This window comes from Ambystoma mexicanum, chromosome 14 (genome assembly GCF_040938575.1).
Source record: "Ambystoma mexicanum isolate Mex_15411 chromosome 14, UKY_AmexF1_1, whole genome shotgun sequence".
NCBI lineage: Eukaryota > Metazoa > Chordata > Amphibia > Caudata > Ambystomatidae > Ambystoma > Ambystoma mexicanum.
Window position 1 is genome coordinate 244,681,809 of NC_090940.1, and position 21,411 is coordinate 244,703,219.

Sequence of the window (21,411 nt, forward strand, 5' to 3'; positions counted from 1 at the left end):
GCGGGTCCGGAGCTGTATGCTTCAGTCCAACATACCTCTCGCTCTGGCCGCCACAATAGAAATGTAAAAGGGACTTAGTCCCTTTTCTCTATGGCGGTTGCCATCTTGGATTCATTAATTTAGTTCTTTATTTTTTTCTCTCAGAGATTGGCTTCGCTTAGGCAGCAAATCTCCAGAGGAAAGAATGGCTTTCATGCCTTGGCGAGGGGCAGATATGGCTGGTAACAGCCCACAGCCTTTGCTGAGGTCCTTTCTTTGCTCAGGCCTACCATTGCTCCGGCTTGCAGGCTATTATTGGCCATGTCGCCCCACCCAGCCAGGTCATGAAAGCCACATTGGCTAATGTTTATTCGCCCTGTGCACTTTCTTCAACTGTGAAAGGCAATTTGAATGAAATATGCATATTTAACTTACAGCAATGTTTATTTCTTTTGACGTCACTTCCATATAGATGTGTCACAGTCCTCCCACTATTTTTCTAGGACTCAAGCTCTGGGTGCTATGGATTAGGGCAAAACACGGAAGCTAACTGTACAATCCTGCTAAGTGGTTAGTTCCTGTAGAATGTTGCTTAAGGTATGTAGAGCTACTGCACCTGAAGGTTCTCTGTCACTTGGCCATATAAAAAAGGGATCATGGATTTGAGAATTGGCGACCTTAGTCTCTTGCCTAATTCAACTGTACCTGTAACAAGAATAAAGACTTCTGTTTTTCGACAAATTGACATGCTTCATAATCGTTATTCCCATGTTGCTATCCATCAAATATAAAGAATATATATAAATCTCATAACCTGCGCATGCGTGCGCCCGGCACAAACGCAGAATTTTCGAGGTGCTACGCAAAGTTTGTGTGAGTTCAAGTCTCAGTCGATATTGAACACCACCAATATTTTCATGTGTGGGGGCAAGGCGAGCGGTCAGAGATACTGGCCGCCGTACTTACGGGGAGGGCACTTGTCTTTGGTATCTGCAGAGAACTCCGCGCAGAATGTCTCTGAGCCTGTCTTGCACGGATATGCAGGGGAATTCATTTAGTACTGGGAGTATTTCACAAAGCGTTGTTTTTATATATGAACACCATATATAACATATGAAACCCATCTTTCATCTTCAGTAATAACTGCAAACGTCCAGCATCCACCCACGCCCACATTCGCATTGGAAAGACGGCGCCAAACGAACGAGGAGAGGAGAGACCGCTTCAAGTTTTTCTCTGCTAAAAACCCTCTGCGCACGATAGACCGTGCAGCAAGAAGCACGAAGACAGGAACGGCCACTGGCTTCAGGGATTTCCGTTTTACGCCGGATCTCGCACGTTGGAAATCCGTACATACTCAAATGAGAATTCTCCGTCTTGAGGATATTCTATCGCTGCCCACATGCGGTTCTGGTGGACCATTAGCTCGCAGTGAGGACCCCTATGCTCTGTACCTTCTTGCCCTTTGAGCCAATTAGGCGATTTGGCGGTTGGACCCCTTGGACCATCAAATGGATGGTGTCCAAGTGGATTCAACAGAGTGGGCGTTGTTTGTGGATGTATATTCCATTAAAATACTAAAGTGGCTCATTGATTTCACGCCATTATGTGCATTTCTGTGTAGATAGAACTGAAATATTAGACCCCCAATTAATGTGTTGGTCCTTGTGTTTTATCTTAAATAGCGCCTTGTGACGCGACAGTTCCCTGACGAATTTCCCTTGACTTGGTTTACACCCCTTCCTTTTTTTCGTGTGATTGACGGAAAGAAGGGTGTGTGTGTAAAATGTTGAATGATAGAATGTTATATTGTTTCAGTAAACCCTGTTTATTTTGCCAAAATATATTGCGTATTTTGCACTTGCACTAAGACACTTGGATACAAAATACCTCAAACTTTGGAGGACAGTTACCTAGCTCTGCCCCCCACACCCTAGGCTAACTGTTTGTCGTATTTTCTATGTTGTTGCACTGATTTTCTTTTTCTAATTTTATCATTGTTGATTGTCTTTACATATATTTTTATGATTGACTTCTCTCTTATCAATAAAAAATTATTTATTTTTTCTAGAAACTGCCTGATAATTTAATGAAATAGGGTAGTTTTGTTTACAATCACGTTGTTGATCCAATGATCACCTATGTGGAATACAAACACGATGTCTGTTTGACCCCATTGTAAAGTACTAAAGGTTGTTGACCTTCATGAGGATGGACGATTACGAGTTTCCTTTCCCTTCTACCTCCTTTCCTGTTTTTGATAACTACAAACGTAACTGTCTCAGCTTGAAAAGAATACACTTGTAGCCAATTTTACGCTCTGCACCCCTTACTCTATTTGTTTGTTTAAGCAACGTGATCAGAATGGTTCCACCTATAACGTAGTGGACACGAATTTCAACCATACATGTCCATTTCACTTCTGGAATTAAACCCGGTCTAGGACTGAATGGCAGCTAGTGAATGCCACATCAGTTGTGTGGAACTTGAGCCTATTTTAGTAAGATGGGTCATTAATGCCTCATTTCTAATTTCCAACATACATGTGCCACTTTGGAACAGTCTTGTTGGTTAACGGGTTACCACTGATCATCGCTCCAGGGCACAGCCTGCCTGCTCGTTCATGTATGTCCATACTTGCTTGTGACAGTGTCACGTGTGCAGTAAGTGGCATCTTCCTCTTTCTAGCGAGTCACGTGATACAAATAGCTGAAGGCGGAATGGGGCATGTAGGCATGAGCGGTGTAGAGGTTTGCCCATCTTCCAAGGGAATTGACCTAGTTCTCACAAACAATCCTAAAATGCACTTGTAATTTTGCCTTGGATCACCCCCCCCTTCCCCAAACAGAAGGGGGTATGGCAGGGCACGAGTTCTAAAAAAAGTGGGTGTACTCTGATGTACGCGCTAGGAAGTGACACCACAGTAAGTCTGAAGTGAAATATGCCCATTCCATTCAATGCGTCTTTCCCAATTAAAGAAAGTCCACAAGCATTTGCAAAGAGAACAGATTTTCCTATAACACTTCTGGCTGAGTATAGGTGTGCCTAAGAATCCTTGTACAGCTCCCAATGAGAGATTCCCGTGGTCTTGATGCTATGTGTCTGATCGTGCAGCGCTGAAACCTGGGTTCTAATCCCGTTTGCGGCAAACTGCTCAATTCCTTGAAAAGAAACAACAGGAATGACGCCCCACGATCAGTGGCGTAACACAAAATGTGGGGCCCCCTCTGCAAGACTTCCCGATGGGGCCCCCCTAAGATCCACCCCAAAATAGGTATGCCACTGTAGTGTTTTATCTAATATATAGGCACAGTAGTATCGAGGTATCTTTCTTTCATCTAGTAGATTTATTCGGAGGAGCCCCCGAGTGGGCCTCCTCAACAAAGCCACATCTTCGTGTATGATCCCATCAACATTCTGGAATCATACACGAAGATGTAACCATAGCAACACATAACATTCTCACATCTCCCCACCTAAACATCAAATACAGTTTTGTATACAAACAAAGAATTTTTTTTTTTTAACTTTAACTAAAAACACTTAATCTATAAAATGACATAACACTGTATTTTAACAACCAATAAAGGATACATTTTCTTCCATGTTTCTTGGAATATACAGCCAGTCTTGGAACATGTACCCATGTTGAACTCTTCAATAATAAACATAGTCTTGCTTGTAATTCCATACTCTTTTCCTACATTTTGATCCTGACTGAACACTGTCATTTCTTTCTTCAATTGAACTTTCCTGTACATTCCTCCCTTGTGATCTTCCTTTGACCAATACTCTGGGTTCATCACAACCATTTTTGAAATTTTCAATTTCAAGCAATCCATCTCCTCCATATCTCATCACTTCCTTCTCCTTTGCCAAAACAACATCATCACATGACCATTTCTTGCCATCTTCTAGTATCACAGACTTTCTTGAGCACTCCATTACTCTCTGAGGAGCGTGAAACTTAGACTCCCCTTTCATCACACGTTTTGGTTCCCTCACTCTCACCATATCACCTTCTCTTATTTTACTCTCTTGAACATTCCTCTGCTTGTCATAATAACTTTTATACTTCTCTTGTTTCCTTTTCACTTTGTCAACAATGTCATCCATGTTAATTTTTTTACTCTCATTGCTCATCATCCAAGCAGGCCTCAACCTATTGGTGAAAAGTCTCCCTCTCATCAACGTAAATGGCACCTCCTCGGTTATTGAATGTGGCGTGACTTTATAGGTAGTGAGAGCTTCGTTAAGTGTTTCCTTCCATGGTAACCCATTTACGCAAGCTAACTGTATAATCCCTTTAATGAAACGAATCATTCTTTCCACAAGCCCATTACCCATTGGGTGGTACAATGCGGTAGTGCTGTGTTTAATAGATCTGTCCTTTAAAAATCCTTGAATCTCAGGTGACATGAACTGGGCTCCATTATCTGACACAATTTCTTGCGGGTCTCCTTCTCTACTAAATATTTCATCCAAGAACTTCACAACTTTGACAGCCGACACTGACTCTTCTACTATACCACATTCCACCCATTTGGATGTATAATCAACCAACACCATAAGATAGATCTTCTGAGACTCCAAAGATTCATATGGACCAGCTATATCAATAGCCAATTTAGTCCAAACGGTAACAGGAATGATCACAGGTTGTAATGGAGTCGCTCGTATGGATTTGCTTTTATCGCTTATATCACAAGCTGTACAATTCTTAACCAGGGTTTCCATATCACTCCACATGTTGGGCCACCAGTAAGTCTCTCTTACTCTTCTTTTAGTCAACATTCTACCCACATGGCCCTCATGCGCAATGTCCATGATCCTCTTTCTTAAAGCTGTCGGTGGTATTATACGATCTCCTCTATAAACACATACTTCATCACTGGACAATTCATCCTTAAATCTTTCCCAGTTCCTTAACTTGTCATCAGTATCTCTCCAACCAGCTTCAATAGCCTTCCTCAATATCTCCTGTTCGATGTCACTGTCCCTTGCTTCTATCCATTCTTTTTTTGAGAAACTAGGATGCACTTGAGCTATAATACAATCCATGTTCTGTTCCTCTCTGAGCACTTGTTCATCCTCACAGTCATTTACATCCTCTTCACATGGCAATCTAGAGAAACAATCCGCAACCACATTGTTTCTTCCCGGAGTGTACTTTATGGTCACATTAAATTGCATAATAATCAAAGTCCATCTTCTTATGCGTGGAGACATCATGTGAGAATTTTTCGAGTTCAAAACATGAACAAGAGGCTTATGGTCTGTTCTGACATCTACAGGAATTCCCCAAATGAGACTCTTGAAATGTTCTAATATCCACTTCACTCCCAGAGCTTCTTTTTCTATTGTCGAATAACTTCGCTCAGCACCTCTTAATGTCCTTGATGCAAACGCTATTGGAACAACTTAACCATTTGGAACTTGTTCTAAAACACCACTTAAACCTACATTGCTTGCATCAACTGCTATCCTTGTTCTGGCACTCGAGTCAAACATTTTCAAAACCGGTGCTCTATTAATCATAGTCTTTATCTGTTCAAATTCTTTTTTGCATTCTTTCGACCAATCATATTTCATTCCTTTACACATTAAACTCCTCATACTTTCAGTGTTATCGGAGTAGTGATCAATAAATTTGGAATAATATTCTGTGAGACCCAAAAAACTCCTCAGCTGGTCTTTGTTATTTGGTTCTGGAATTTTGAGAATGGTGTCTACCAACGATTCTTTAGGCATGATGCCCTTGGCATTTATTCGATGTCCCAAATATGTCACTTCATTTTTTTTCACTTTACACTTTTCAATTTTGAGTGTCATTCCTTTCTGCTGTAACATTTGCAGAACAGCTAACAATTTTGCATCATGCTCCTCTTGAGACATTCCTGACACCAAGATATCGTCTTGGAAGTAATACACTCCTTGTAGACCGTCAAATAGATGATGCATTAACCTCTGGAACACTGCAGCAGCCGAAGCTAATCCAAAAGGCATTCTCTTGTACCTAAAAGCTCCCAACAGCGTCACAAAGGATGTCAAATGTCTCGATCCTTCCTCAAGTACCACCTGATGGTATGCTGACGACAAATCCAAAGTCGTGAAATATTTCGCAGGACTCATGGTGGACAACATCTCTCCAATATTCGGTAAAGGATGTCGATCTATCCATATGTTGGCATTTAAATCTCTTAAATCAACACACATCCTAATAGATCCATCTGTTTTTTTAACCAATACAATAGGCGATAACCACTCCGAACATTCAATTGGTTCAATTACATCTTGTTTGCATAGCTTTTCTAACTCAGCCTTTAATGCATCTTTGGTGCCGATGGGTATACTTCTCACTTTATGTACGACTGGTGTCACACCTCTTTTGAGAATGATGCGATGCTCAAATCCTTTAAGCAAACCAATCTTGTCATTGAAAACATTTGGAAACGTTTTTGCTAAACTCTCTGCATTGTCGCACACATTCTCAGAAATGCAAAGAATGGGTACACTCTCTCCTGGATGTATCTTGATATTCAATGACGCTTGCTCCCACCATCCTACTATCGAAAAACCATTCTCCGCCACATACAACCTGCAGTAGGTCTTGCGTCCTTCAAATTTCAGTTTCACCCAAACACAACCTATGATATTGATAGGTGTCTTTCCGTATCCTGTTGCTCTGGTGTTTGTCATCTGTAAATCTTCCATCTTCTTCTTTAAAACATTGACATATGTCTGCACATCAACCATAGTATATGGGGAACCTGTATCCACCATCACTTGTAAAGTTATACCATCAATATCCATAGGAACCCAAGAGCCTACTCCATCATCTCTTGGTGTGACAGTAAGTATCTGGACTCTATCTTCTACCATATCTGTTATTGCTACCATATTACCGGGACCAGCAATTTCCTCCACAGCTCTCACGCCTATAGTAGTTGCACCTCTGCTTCTATAAAATCGACCTGTATTTCTACCAAATCTGCCATTATATCTGCCTCTTCCTCTGTTGCTGCGACACATCTTTCCAAAATGTCCTGTATGTCCACACCTAAAACACTCTGCCGAGAATGCCGGACACTCCTTTTCCATGTTTTCATGTTTATTCCATCCACAATATGTACACATATTACTTTGCTTGAAAGCACCTCCTCCATCTTGTCTGTATACACCAGATGCATCTGACCTAACCATTCTCTTAACCATGGCAATCAGTTTTTCTTCTTGGTTGTTTTGCTGTTCATCATTTATCTCTTGGACTGACTTAATTCCAGAATACTCCGGTTTACTTTGAACCTCTCTCATACATTTTTCACCCATTTCAATTGACCTGGTTATCTCAACAGTCTTTTCCAACATAGGATTCTTCGCCTGCCATAAACGTTGCTGAATGCGCGGGTCAGCCACATGCAACACTATCTGATCACGCAAATATTCATCTGTAACCCCTGTGAATGCACATGTGGCCATTAATCCTCTCAAAGCAGCCAAATATGAATCAATACTTTCCTCTTTGCCCTGTTTCCTTGTGAAAAACCTGTATCTTTCATATACAATGTTGGACTTATTACCAAAATGTTTATTCAATTTAGCAACTGCTATATCATACTTTCGTGACCCACTTGATGCTTCACCCCATGTTTCTTCATCCTGCTCCAACTCGGGCAATGATCTGAAAATCCTCAATGCTTCAGTACCAATACAGTGTAACAAGGTTGCTTCCTTCTGATCATCGTTAAATTTTGCTCCTCCTATTGCTCTCAAATATACTTGAAAATTGTCTTGCCACTGCTCCCAAGGGCATGTTGGATTCCCAGGAGCCGGTAAGAATTTTATTGGAGCAGCTGTGTTTTGCATGGTTAGAGCTTGATGATGATTAGTATGCAATGTCCTACTCATATGTGGTATGTTCCAGTAGGTCTTCTGTACACTCCTTATATTATTATTTTATTTGCTCTTCTTAAACAGTTTTTATATAATGCCTCAAAATGTCACTCAACTCCTCGAGCATCCGGCAAAATCAAACTCTCAAAATCACAGTGCCAGTTTCTCCATGTAACACTTGTGAGCGTTTGTTTAACTCCTTTACACACTTTGTTGATGTAGATCCAAACAGCTGTACGTCGTAAGCATGAATCTTACAAATCAGCTTTGTTCCTCCTAAAAATGGCGGCACGTATCGCATGCACGAAGGTCCTTTCCTCTAACATTGAACGACGGTTGATCTACACTCGCGCGCAGCCCACTGTAGCTCTTGCCAGGTGATTTTACTCTTTATAATTCTTTTCACTGTCATGCCGCTAACCCGTTCCTCACCATACATATATTTCAGCTCCGCGACTCCTTCTCGTCAAAATAAACGTCGCATTTTAGCTCCGCGACTCCTCTTCGTCAAACAGAAACGTCGCGTGACGCTACACATCTCTCTTTCTAAACATCCGGGGGCTCCCTCCACTTATCTGCGTCGTCGTCGCCAATTGTAGTGTTTTATCTAATATATAGGCACAGTAGTATCGAGGTATCTTTCTTTCATCTAGTAGATTTATTCGGAGGAGCCCCCGAGTGGGCCTCCTCAACAAAGCCACATCTTCGTGTATGATCCCATCAACATTCTGGAATCATACACGAAGATGTAACCATAGCAACACATAACATTCTCACAGCCACACCCACCAATTTAGACCACACCCACCACCATATGCCCTGCCCATACAAATTTGCTCCACTCATATATGTATGGTCCACTCATAGCCATTCGTCCCACTCATACATTGACGAGCATTTGCACTAAAGGGCAACGTTGTCACTTTTATTTCATAAACATTGCTATCAATTAGTATGCTTTCTTGTGCGCCATCTAGTGTATTTTTAGTAGGGTGATTACTTCAGTTTTCGCACAAAATCAGTGTCCAGTCAACAGTTTTTCTTGTCATTGCTTGTTTATTACTTGTATTTTTTCTGTTATCCAGAGAAGAATATTATTTCTTAGCTTTAATATTCAAAGGTCTCATATCATTTTTCCTTTCTGCCCTGCCTCCTGCCTGGCACAACTTGGCAATATCGTTTTGGGCTGGTACACTGGTGCAGGCCTGCCTCCCTACTGGACAGTCCTACATGCTAATGACGTCTTGTGCTGTTACCCTAAATAGACTGGCATACCCTCCCTACTGACATTGATGTCCAGCACTGGTATAACTGCTGGACAAGCTTTCCCTTCCTCTTGTGGCATTCCTTCATGACATTGACGTCCTACTGGCACTTTCACTGGACAGACCTGGTCTTCATCCTGGCCCAGTCCTACAATGACTTTGTGGGCTGGTGCAGGGGCTGTGCAGGCCTATTCTCCAATCCTGTCTCAGTACTTCATGACATTGAATTCCTGCACCGGTACAGTGGCTGGATAAACCTGCTGCCTTCCTGGCCCAGTCCTACATGGAATTGGCTTATGCACTGGTACACTGGCCGAAGAGGTTTTCCTCCCTCCTGGCCCCTTCCTGTATAATCGTATGGTAGAGTACTTGCTGGACAAGCTTGCTTCCCTCCTGTCCACTGTGCCCAGTACTACTCCTATATGGCTGCTACACACGCTGCTATACTGGCTGGACAGGCCTGCCTCCCTCCTGGCCGAGTCCTATTCTTACCTGGCTGTGATGTTATGCACTGGTACTACACTGGTTGAACAGACCTGCCTCCTTCCTGGCCTAGTCCTACATGACTGTGACATGATGTGCTGCTACACTGGCCAGACAGGCCTTCCTCTCTCCTGGCCCAGTCCTGTATAGTCGCATGCTAGAGACATGCCTTGCCTTTCTCCACCTTGCCACAGTGCTGCTACATGCCGCTAAAGTCTGAGTGGTGTGCATTGGCTGCACATGCCAGCCCTCCCCCCACAGGTGCTGTCCCATGGCTTGAGAGCATTGAGAGCAATCAATGCTTAAATAAAGACACCAGTGACGAGTCCCATTGTGCCAACAATTATTAAAGGTGATCAGGGCTCGGGATATTCTTTGTGCACGTGGGGTGCTCCTGGCCCCTGGGTAAATATACATCTCCAGAGGTGTGATTTCACAAGTCACAGCATGTTTGATGTTTGGAGGTAAAGGACAGCAGGGGCGCAACAAAACCTAGATTTCGGGGTGGGGGGCGGTAAGTGGGGAGGCTAACCCTTTAAATAAATGTTGGGGGAAGTACTAATTTCAGATACAGTGGGCAGGGGCAGACTCATTTGTTTGGGGGGTAGCTAACTTCTCTTTGCATTCTAATGACACTATTCTAGTGCAGCTGCAATGTTACAAGCAGTTAACACTCTCCTTTAAATCTGAAAGCACCAATTTAAGGACTTCTGTGAGAATGAGCAGCCTCCTGTCCCCTCTCTAGCATTCCAATTACTAACCTGGTATGCAAGTATTAACCCCACAACACAATTGCCTAAAAATGTATATATATGAATGCAGGTTCAAATAATGAAAAATGCTTGCGTTAGTAAGTGCCAGGTATTTGTTAACAGCGAAGCCCAAGCTCTTAACATCGGTGTCCTGTTGTGTTCATGGCTGTAGGTCAGCCAGGCCGAGTCAACAGTGCACATAATTTCGGGGGTGGGGGTCTGAACGCAGTCAGCTCAATGGTGCTGCGCCACTGAAGGACAATAACAAAGGAATGCACAGCTTCATCCTAATGGCTGCGGAATAGGACATGAAGGAAACCAATTCAAAACATGGGTACACTGGTTACCTCAGCATCAGCAGATTAATTTCGGATCCGGGGAACAACAAGCACGCTACATGCTTGCAGATTACAAGCCGCCGATCATCACATAATTGGGCTGACATCTATCTTCTACATATGGCATTCAGCCCACTGGGTGGAAATGAATGGCGAAATGACAGCTAACCTGTTTCTGTATGGTGGTGCTGTTATGTTCTGCCTAATGGCAGGTGGAGGGTTACAGTGCAGTTGTATGTCTGCGCCGTGTAAGAATACACAAACACACCTGATAATGTTGGTGGTGTTGGCGGCATGTCCTGTGCCCCCTTTATTTCATCAGCATGATGTCCAACCTCCGGTCATCCCACTTAAAGATATGCACACAGCGGAGTGGTGTAAGAGTGGTTACACAACGCGAAACAGTAATTTAAAGCGAGACAATGATTCATTCAACATAACTTACTTTCCAAGTCGTCTCGATCTAATGAAGGACTGTCTTGTGCCGGTAGGCCGTGCAGTCAGGGTGTGGCTATGCTGCTGAGGGCTCGCGTGATTGGAGCAGGCTGTCATTGCTGCATGTGCGTGAGCCGTGCAGCGTGCATCGCATGTGCAGCAACGTGCAAACTGACTGCCTGCCAGACAGTAATGGTGACAGTTCACCAAGGCAGTACCAGCCCAATGGCACCTGACTGACCCGACTACACATCCGTAATTCAGGTTCAGGGCCCCTCCTCAGCCTGGATTATTATTAGGGCGCTGCTGCGAGGAAGGCACTGTCTCTGAGCAGCGATGTTGCTGGGGAGCGGCTATGTGCCCCCCCCCACGGTGCCTAGGTCCTTCAAGGACCATACTCTGTTATGGCGTGGGGCCCCTATTACGCCACTGCCCACGATTCGTGAAAAAAACTATATATAGATGCCGACAACTGCGTGTTCATTTCAATTGTGCCTGGTCTATTGTGCGTAGAGCGTGGGCACATCTTCAGTCAGAGATTACTGGTGTATGAGGCAAAAATGTCCAGTGCAAAGCAACATTTAGAGAAGCATTACCAAAGGTATCTTTAAAAATGCGGAGTATTTTGACGTGGTGGTGTGACACGTGGGAGCAGTGTTTCTGGACCCGGTCATTTATGTTGTATTCTTTGTTTCTTCACTCCCTTAAACAATAATAACAAAAAATACAAAAGTTCAACATTTGAAAAAATATATAAAAACCAACAAAAGTCCCCCAAAATATGACATATTAACACATTTCTGCAATTTAATTTGGTGATTGAGTTCGGATTTCAAGAATAAACATTCAAGTGGGGTAGATATTTGAAGAGCAGTTGGCTTTCAGGTATCAGGATGGAATTTATTTGGAAATGGAATCATATGATATGATATGACATTTATAATGCGCCTATCGACAAATGTTTTAAGGCGTGACAAGGCAAGCGAGGGGAACAGAGGGAACAGAGACAACGAGCTTACTAGGCCAGCTGACATTGAGATCGCGCAAGTGCAGGGGAGGGAGAAAAGTGCGGGGGAAAGGGGAGGGAGCAGTGCAGTACATGGGGAACGACAGTAAAAATAAATAGAATAATAAAAGCTATAAGTAAAAGTGCAGCCAGCTGGTGGCAAGTGCAAAGGTAAGTGCATACATCAGGTGTCAAGTGCTGGTACGGGGCTGTAAGGATACAGAAAACAGTCCCCAAGTGCAGTGGATGCCAAGGAGGCATTGCAGGGGTGCAACTGGCGGGGGAGGGACCTGGACCCGAGATCAGAGAGTAGCCAGGTGACCAGTGCAGTTTCAGACAAGAGTACAGCAGGTGAGAGGAGGTGAGAAAGCAGAAGCAAAGAAGAAGGATTGGTGTGCTTCCGGAACTGGAGATTGTTCTCCTCAAGTTTCAGGAAGGCAGGGAGGCTGTTCCAGAGGGAGGCCCCAGTCAAAGAGAGAGATCTACCACCAACTCGTCGCTTGGAGAAGTAACTGATCCTGAGGGAGTTGGAGGCGGATGAGCGAAGAGCTCGAGAAGGAAGATATTTAGTTAGAGAGAGTTGAAGGTATTGAGGTCCCAGGCCACAGAAGGCCTTGGGGACAATGCAGAGGGTTTTGAACTTAGTCCTCACAGCCACTTTGAGCCAGTGCAGAGATTTCAGTCCTGGAGAGATACAATCCCTGGGCTTGAGGCCAAGGACAAGTCTCGCAGTCCGGTTCTGGATGAGTTGCAGAGGGTGGTGAGTAGATGCAGGCAGATTTAGAAAGTGGCTGTTGCAGTAGTCCAGCCTAGAGAGAATCAGTGCTCTGGAGACAGTGAGCTTCTGGTGGAAGGAGACAAAAGGAAGAATACCTCTGAGCAGGTGTAGCTGGTAGTGTGACTTCTTAGAGATGTCAGAGATGTGAGGAGAGAATGAGAGTGTGGAGTGGAAGATGACCCCAAGGTTTTTAGCCTCACAGGTGGGAGCGAGAAGAGCGCCAACAGAGGCCGGCTGGAGAGTGACAGGAAAGGAGGTAGCAGGTGTGCCGATGAGGAGAATCTTGGTCTTACTGGCATTAAGGCAGAGATCATTAGCGGCACACCACTCCTGGATAGCAGACTGGCACTCAGAGATAAGAGAAGGAGAAGTGGCGAAGGGGAGCCTTACAATGAGTTGAGTGTCATCCGCATAGCACTGAAAGGTGGGTGAGAGAGCAGCAATGCAGTGGGCAAGAAGTGCCAGGTATTTGTTGAACAGCTAGGGAGAGAGGTTAGACCCCTGGGGAACACCACAGGCAGAGGTAGAGATAGAGGAGAGGATGGACCCAAGTTGGAGCTGGGAGGGTCGATCAGAGAGGAAAGAGGTCAGCCAAGCCAGGGCCTGATTGATGATACCCAGGTTATCACGGAGATGGTTGAGCAGGCTGGCATGGTTAACCGTGTCAAAGGCAGAAGAGAGATCAAGTAAGATGAGGACAAAGGGGGTGTTGGACTCGAGTTTGGGGAGCAGATCTTCACTAATGTTCAGTAGAGCAGTTTCCGTGCTTCTGGCAGCTCTGAAGCCAGGCTGATGGACATGGAGACAACCAACTGGTTCATTGTGAAGATTAAGCTGGGAGATGGCCAGCTTTTCTGGGAGTTCGACACTCACTGAAACTTGTGTGATCACTCAATCCTCTTTTAGATGTGTGGTACACCATTCACTGTTCTAGGAGAAGAGACAGTTTGCTTTCCCAAAGTATCAAACACTAAGAAGTACAAATTCTTGTGTGTCTTTCATGTAGCAACCGTATTGCATGCCTTATTGAGATTTATCAATGATGTTTTGCAATGAGTCCGATCATTGAAGGTACTTAGTTCAGAAATCCTGCTGGCCACAGAGCTTGCTTGGAGAACCCGTTCTGCAGTGTGTCATCATTGTTGCCAAGCTGGCACTTGTCACTCAAATACATATTCACCATCTGTATAGCTGTAGGGGTCTTCACCATTGGCTCTACAGATGTTTTGAACTGGAATCCCCACTATCCTTAAGCAGTTAAACTCATTAATATTAAAATGTTTCTACTTATTTGTTTCTAAAATGTCACGCTGTACCTTAGAGAAGCGCAAAGGTGTGAAGCACCCTTCCTGAATTTGTATCCACAAAGAAGTATACGTTTCTGTGTGAGGGTAATTATCCTACATTCATGTTGGCAGGCACCCCACAGAAAAACTATAAGAAACCAGGGGGAACAGACACTTCAAGTGCAATGGTGTGTGTTTACAGTAGACAACCTGTTTTTATGCTAAACTATAATTGCATCACTTAAACTTCGACGGGAACACTGGTTCAAAGCAGCCAGGTGGGCATCCTTGCATTTTGGGATGGGGGCCAAGGTATCAGTGCAATAACTGCAAAGAGGTAGAGTAGGCATCCACATAGAATACATACATTTTGGCATTAGAATGCCTAGACATGCGAGGCAACATTGGGATGCATAGACACAATTGCTGGGAAATTAAATAATGTATGCTGCCAGCATTGGCATCACGCATGTGGGGTTTATTTGAGTATTATGTTGCTTGCAGCACCAACACCAAAATGTCAAGGATGGCTTTGTGAAAATCCAGAGAAATGTTCAGAAAGCAAAACCCCCTTTCCATAAGATCTGGCAAAACGAACTAGGGGGGATTACTAGATTTGTATTGTCTACCAAGGAGTAGAATGCAGAGAAAGTGATGGATGTTGAGATACACATCTTCGATATTTGTGAATTTCCATTGTCTAAAAGATTTATTTTGAATTGTATCTGTTTTGTCATGTGGTTGTAACACAGCATTTAACAACACATGCAGATTAAAACATATGACACAGATACATCAACATTCATCAAATCACCCCAGTTAACCTCCCTGTTACACTTCATACAATTTCAGCTAAAATTAATCATCATTAAAAATACCTCACACTTCAAAAAACTCAATTGTGAACAGTAGAAAAAAAACACTGGAAAGGCTGATCTCTCAACAGAGTAGTTAAAAACATTTTACATCAACCTATTTAAGGGACTATACAATAAAAAGTGATTAAAATGGTATTTTGGTACATAAATGATGTCCCCTCTCAGGGAACATAATTTACATGGGATCATGCTTCATCTCGACAAGCCTAAACAAAACACCACAGCAATTACATTCGAGGTTGAGCGCCATTCTAGGCACCTCCTCCAGAAATAATCCCCATCTTTGCGACCATTAGAATACAATAACTTACAAAAATATTTCTAACGCTGTTTTTGCAATGCTTTGTACTCCACCAGAATATGTGTCGTGGTTTCCTCCATTTTCTTAGCCACACAAAATGTACAATTCATCTCTGCATAATTGTCCATCCCGTATCAAGAGAGAATTTCCTTTGTGTGGTGGAGGTTCCAATGAAATATCAAAAATGTGTTAATGACTGACCGGCTTTTGTATATTGATACAAATTGAAAGAGGACCCCTGATCTTTTATGCTCTAACCATAATTGTGATTGAGAAGGGAAACCATGCACCTTTTCAATTGTAGCAATCCACTCAAACATTTTAAGGCGTTTTTTAGTTAACTAGTTAACAGTTAACTGTGGCCTCATTAGTAATATATCATTACAATCAGCCCTCTTTCTGAACTCTGGTTATCAATATATCCCCAAATAATGAGTCATTCTTGCCATCCAAGATTTTTCAAAACAGGTTGAGGAAATTCTATAGTCTCTTTTATCTAAGTGATGGAATTCCCAATTCATACCTGACAATAGCCCCCAGAATTCAATTTGCAGCATTGAACATCTTGCACAAACAGCATTACAATGCTGGAAGCATGTTAACAATTATGATGTCATGAATTTCTGTTCCATATAACAGTTTTCGGACAATTTTTACTTGATAGAATTTCAGGGTAGGAAGCAACGTAAATTTCCCATATGTCCCATCAACTTTTTTCATTTGATTGGTCAGGCTGTTAGCTTTATGTACCAAGTTGCCCTTCATGTCCCGATTAGTATGTTTCTCTGCTATATGGAATCCCAAATATACCATTGAGTATACTCTTTCCAACAGTTGTTCACACAACCACCAGTTTTTTGGCATGCAACTTCTTTTCCGGCTCTATCAAATTACCTTTGACGTAACAGGATTGCTGATAAGATTGTTGGTTTTACAATATGAACCAAAAGCATCAATCAATTTGTGAAGCCCCCTTGGTGTCTGATCAAACAACAAGAAATCATCTGCATATGAAATCCAAAATAAACACGGATGGTTTAACTTCGGTGAGGCAAAAGCACTGCTTTCCAAAGCCTCCCGCATGTCCGAGGTATACAGATTGAATAAACAGGGTGCCAGGGTACACCCTTGTCTAACTCCAGAGAATGTGGAAATGAAGCTGGAAACATCTTCCGGGTTATTCAGGCTGACACTAATGTTTTAATTGTCACGTAGGGCAATAATGCATTTTAGAAGCCCCCCAGGGATATTCCAGCAAGCGAGCTTCTGCCTAAGCCTGTACCTGTTACTGTAATGCCACAGTTAGATCAATACCTGCAACATACGTGGTGGTGCATCTGTACGTAAGTGCTAGGGTTTGAACATGTCGTTGCTGATGTCTGTTCAAGGTATTGCTAATGGTCTTGTGAAAGCCTGTCTCCCACTTCTGGATGTGGCTGACCGATAACAACCAGGTCTCAATATGGTTTAACAGCAATGTCCTGGATCACATTCAGGGAGGCGATGAATTATACTTCAAAGTTTTACCCGAAGTGTTACTTGAGACAATGTTTTTAACAAACATAAACACTTGGGATCCACCTTTTTAATGTGGAGGCTGATTCCTATTCTGGTACCATTTAATGGGTGACCACAGAGAGAAATTTTCACAGAAGATTCCTCATAATATATGGGGGCTTCTGTCCTTAGGCGTGGGGAGTATGGAACTGCTGCATTAAATGGTACCAGAATAAGAATTAGCCTCAACATTAACAGCAATGTCGCCAGGACCTTGATGCCTGGATCCAAAATGGAGATTGGCCTATAGTTAAAAGGGTCAATCTTATCACCTCCCTTGAAGATCGGAATCACATATGTCATTTGCCCACTTACTGGGAAAGACAGTGTTTTAAGGATTTGTTGGAAATAGATCATCAAGACATCGGGTCAACCTTGAATAAGATGTTAGCCCATCTATTCGGCACAGGGGCTCTAGATTTACTACTGGCTTTAACAATAGCTAATACTTTTTCACATTTAATTGGGAGATTCCATTCATCACCAATATTTTCATTTAGAGGGTGCTCACCTACAGGTTCCTGTCCAAACTTTCCCTAATATAAAGTGACCCACTATTCTTCACCAATTGGATTGAGTTGGAGATCCATTTGATTCCTCCCGATGTTGTTTATAAGACTCCAGAAGGAAATGGTATAAGTCTTTTGTTGCTTATGCAATCTCATCCAATTACGATACCTTTGTTTAGCCCTCTGAATTTCTATCCACAGGATTAGGATATTCTCCCGACCTTTAAATTTGAGGTCTTTAATGGTCTTTCTCAAAATCCTTTTTTGGGTCAAATTGATGGGAATGTTTAGCTTGGTACACCTTCGGATTCAGCCTCACTTTCCCTAATAGTTCCCTCAGGAAAGTGTAAAATGGTTCAAATTAAAGCAAACAATTTTCCATTCCATAGAAGTGCTTGCCACGATTCAAGACACCCTTTGATTTGTTTGTGATGCTTTATGTCTACTCCAAGAAACCCTGTTCCCACCTTGATTTACAGTGCAGGAGGGTCGAAGCTGGCTAGTCTTCCTATTCACTGCAATTTGAAATTCTTCTACAATCATGCTATGGTCACTCGTATCACTCGGGAGAACGGCAAAATGAGAACACACCCAGAACAGGGTCTCATCCATTTTAGGCTCTCTTATCAGCTCCCTTGCAAACACCAGGGGAGCCGATGCATCTAACTCCATGGGCAAAGTCAAAGAGCCACCTTTTGAGCTGGTCCTCATGTCATATTTACTATTAACTGCCTGGTCGCCCATAACAATAATAAAAACATCTTGCCACTGGTTTACTCCGGAGAACCAAACAAGACGAGAAATGGTCACTCCTGATCCTCTGCTCAGTTCAAGTTCCACCAAACTCTGCAGAACTGCAAAACTTCTCCTGTGACTTAGCCCACAACTTTGCAAGATTAAGATCTGGTCTCAGATTCGGTTTATATAATTAGCTAAATGGGAGAAATCAAGAGAGAATAATCAGTCCTGCAGTCTCTTTCACAGTAGCCGGAAATATCAGCCAAATCAGAGGATACAGTTCACTCCGCAGCAGCAGATCAAAGGGGCAGACCCTGCAGTCTCTGCTGGCAGCAGTGGTCAATAATCAAATATACCATCACAGTAGCGTTCAGAGGTTAATACACCAATGAAATAAGACAAGCTGGTAATCAGCACCGTTATGACCAAATGCCAGGATGATAGTGAGCCAAGCCAGAACCAGGGCCAGTGCCGGGACACCAACGGGGTGAGGGAGGTTACTGTCCCCCTACTACCTACTGAATGTGCAAATGTCGGACATTTTTTTAAAACGTCTCCCACCGAAATGGACAGGGTTAAGCGCTAGCTAACTAGAGTTCTTAGCAGGAGTGCTGGTCTCGGTAGGGCTCTTCACCCACAGCATCGTGACTAGCAGACACCTCAGGGATTCACCACCTCACCTCGAGCACTGTTTCAGCACTCCCAACACCCCGTTTCTATCGACTCTGCTGCTGCCATGCCGCTCCACTGACCTCATCAGGGGAAAGGATCACTCAACATCTGATCGCCAAGCCGCACTGTTAGACTGAGAAATGAACAACCTCTTCTGATAATCAGTGCATTCTCTATGGTAAAAGAAAGGATAACAGATCTGAAACTGGATGATGTATTTTCAGACATTCTTCTGATACGAGTGCAGAAACATTTGCCAAAAATCTGAATAAATCTGCTGTATTTTGCAAGTCTTGCATACAAACTGGCTATCAGGCAATGAAAATCTATTTTAATAAACAATTTGATATTGCTGGAAACAACACCAAGAAACTTTTCAAAATTCTGAAAACGCTAGAAAAACCCAAAGGCGTTAGCACAGCCTTTTACTTGAACTAGTTCAGACTTTGCTAGAATTCAGCATGCATTTGTCGAAATAATCACCATGACTCAAGATGAAATAAAAAATTAGCTAAGCATTGATACACTTCTTAATGAGTGTGATCGACAACCATCAAGTCCTGTCAGATCCACTAAAATTCTCTTTCAAACCCATTTAATTGTTTGAAATGGAAAAGGTACTAGGTTTAATGCGACCTACCTTTTGTCCCAGAGATTTTATTCCCACAAGGGGGGCCCAGGGGATGTTTTTGGCGCTGCACACGGGGGGACACAAGAAGGAGGACGGGAAATGAAGGGTCTGGACTGCAAAGGGTAAGGAAAGAAGTTGTTGTACAGGCCATTGGAGCCGTGGGGGATGAGAAGAGCATTTGCTCAGTGGAGGTTCAAACGGACAAGGTGGTGGAGCCATTGTTGCTCGAGGTGCAAGTTGAAAAAGAAAAGGAGGTTGAAGTGAAAGGAAAGGAGAAAAAACTGCCATACATGGGTATAACAAAACCGTTGGGGGCGCACTTGATGGCAGCGACCAGGGAGAAGATTCAGGCGCGGGAATTTGTAGATGTTTTTAAGTTGCTCCATAGGGAAGTGAGAGCAAAGGAGGGGTCTAAAGAAGAAGAGAGGGAATTGGCTTCGCGCCCAAGGGTCCCGGTGACTATTGGGAATTGGACGTCTGCATTTATCATTTATGCCAGTGTATATTGTGAAAAATTCCCGCAGCGATGCGTGGCCCTGCTTAAATATATGGACATAATTAGGAAGGCTTTCACAAGTTTTGGGGGTTTTGCCTGGGTACGCTATGAGGAATTCAGAGCAAGAATGGCGGAGGACAGTCAGGCTGTCTGGGGGGAGATAGACATGGATCTTTGGCTGCAGTGGATGGCTCCAAGGAGGCCTGCCCCGACATTGCACACAGCAAGTGGGCTGCCTGTGCCTTACCGGCCCTTTCTTGGTCGCCCCGCCCATGAGGTGACGGGGGGAGGAGGCAGAGGACAGTCCTCAGCAGCATGTTGGGCGTTCAATAAAGAAGGATGCACAAGGTGGATGTGCAAATTTAAACACAAGTGCAGCAGGTGTGCGGGTCGGCATCCGGTTACAGATTGTTTTGAGGCAGGGGACAGTGGGTCAGGGCGAGGAGCGGGGCAAGGAGGTGGGGGGAAGGACCGCATGCCAGGTAAATTGGGGTGTTCTGGTAGGTCGGGCTCAGTTTATCAGAAAAGGAGGGGGGCACAAGGTTTGATGAGAGGTTTGGGGGCGATCCAAAGGGGGTAGGAGAGGGGGAGGAGGAAGATGCTTAGGTAGGGCAGGGGGGGCCACAGAGGGGATGTAACTGGAAATTGTTAAGGGGTGGTGGCCGTCGATTGGGGGGCATGGACGACGGTGGCGAAGCCCTCACGCTTGCCGCATGTCAAGGTGAGTAAGCTTCAGGCTGCATGGACAGAGGTGCGGGAGCATCTCGGGTGCAGCAGGGGGAAGTGATGAGATGGGTCTGCATGGACGGGGGTGCACTAGGGCCCCTGGCGCAGCTAAAAAAAAATAATAAAAAAAAATTGGACATTGAGGCAAGGGGCTGGAAGAGGAATTTATCTGGAATGGTCTGCATGGACGGGGGCGTATGTTTGGCCCCTGGTGCAGTGGCGAAGAGGGGTAATAAAGAAAATGGCCTGCATGGACAGGTGTGCACGTGGGCCCCCGGTGCAGGGTGGGTAACGCAGGACCATACTAGGAAGGTGAGGGAAGGTGGGGGGCAAGGGTGAGCAGGAGGTTAATAGGTTAGAGGAGAAATGCGGTCTAAGTGGGATTAGGTGTATTGTTTAAAGGTTAGGTGTAAGGTGCGAAATATAGGGGGACAGGTAGGAGAGGACCGGGGGTGTTTCCGGGGAGGGATAAGGAGATGGCCAGGAACGATAGGTTATTGAGGAGGGTGTTACTAGTGGTGTGGGAAAGGTTAGGTGTTTGGAACTCATTTCATTTAGGAGGGGTGCAGCATCTGTAGGTAGCAGGCTGGGCTGTACAGAGGAGTAGGTGGAAAGTTTGGGATGCTGGAAGTAAGGGAGATACAAAGGGTATGTCAGGGACCGGGGCAAACGGGATGTCTTTGATGAA